We start from the raw sequence: 1,332 nt of genomic DNA on the forward strand, positions 1-1,332 counted from the left end.
TGACCCTCCATGAGCAGAGTGAGGGGACAGCTGTCTGAAACCAACATACTCACAAAAACACCTGCAAGACCACACAAGTCCCAACACAAGACTCAAACCAAACAGAGGTCATAACTGCTGACAGATCTGATAGATCCGCTTCAGTCTGTCTGAGCCAGACAAATACATCAGTCACACAGACTGATAATATCTCTGCAGCGCTGAAGACTCTACAGAATTATAATTTCACATGCAAAGCAGAGAACAGAAGCATACGTACTGGTTTATTCTACAGTGTTAATATCACGTAATGTACAATTTCAGCATTTAAATGTGCTTCAATAATCAACTTCAGTTTAGTAGTGTGCTTGAAAGAGTGCAATTAAAATGCATCTACAACGGAATAAAGTACTAAACTGAGTTGAAATTTTACCTCAGTATCAAAAGAAAACAAAAACATTGTTTTTCCTAAAAAATTAAGCACATTGCACTCAATCTCTCATCACTACAATACAACTGGACATTTTATTTTTTGAGAAATTGTAACAATAATGCTCCTGAACTTAAGTTTTATTCAGCAAAGATGCATTAAATTGAACAAAAGTGTCAGAAAAGACATCACAAAAAATGTAGTAATAATGTTTCACAATAATAATGTTTTTACTGTAGTTTTGATCAAATTAATTTAGCCTTGGTGAGCAGAATGTTTCAAAAGTATAAACGATCTTAAATATTCAAAACTTTTGACTGGTTGTGTATTTTAAATTAATTGTAAAATAAAGCAATAAGCTGCAAGAAGCCGTGGTTTACAGTGAATTTATAACAGCTAAGGTGCGTTGTTAAAACGGTTATTCCATATACGTAGTAAGGTTTCACAAAATAAAACAGAGCAAATAAAGTGTAATGATATTAATAAAATCAGTATTCTTCCACCAAACAATGTAGTTCCTCAGAAACAGTTTTGGTTCCAACAAAGTGGTTGCCGAGCAACAGACAAACGTAAACAAAGGTGTATGTTACTTTGTAGAGTCATTTACAACAGCTTCAAACGCGGCTCAGCCAATCAGAATCAAGCACCGGAACTATCCGTTTTATAACATAAATATTAATGTGCATATAAGTTTTTAAAACTGAAAACATAAAAAACATTGCAGGATTTGCGATGCTGATGACCATTAAAACACATCATCACAGTCTGTGAAAAAGGGTCCATTATATCTTAATATACTAAGGTTATAGAGGCCAGACAGAAGAAACTGACTAATGTTGCTTGATACTTTTTTGAGAAATTTGCCTTGATTCAGGCATGTTGAAAAACACTAACCAAACTTTGCCATGCTGAGCATTTTGAAA

The sequence above is a fragment of the Sinocyclocheilus rhinocerous genome, unplaced genomic scaffold (genome assembly GCF_001515625.1).
Source record: "Sinocyclocheilus rhinocerous isolate Xijiao unplaced genomic scaffold, SAMN03320098_v1.1 scaffold1167, whole genome shotgun sequence".
Classification (NCBI taxonomy): Eukaryota; Metazoa; Chordata; class Actinopteri; order Cypriniformes; family Cyprinidae; genus Sinocyclocheilus; species Sinocyclocheilus rhinocerous.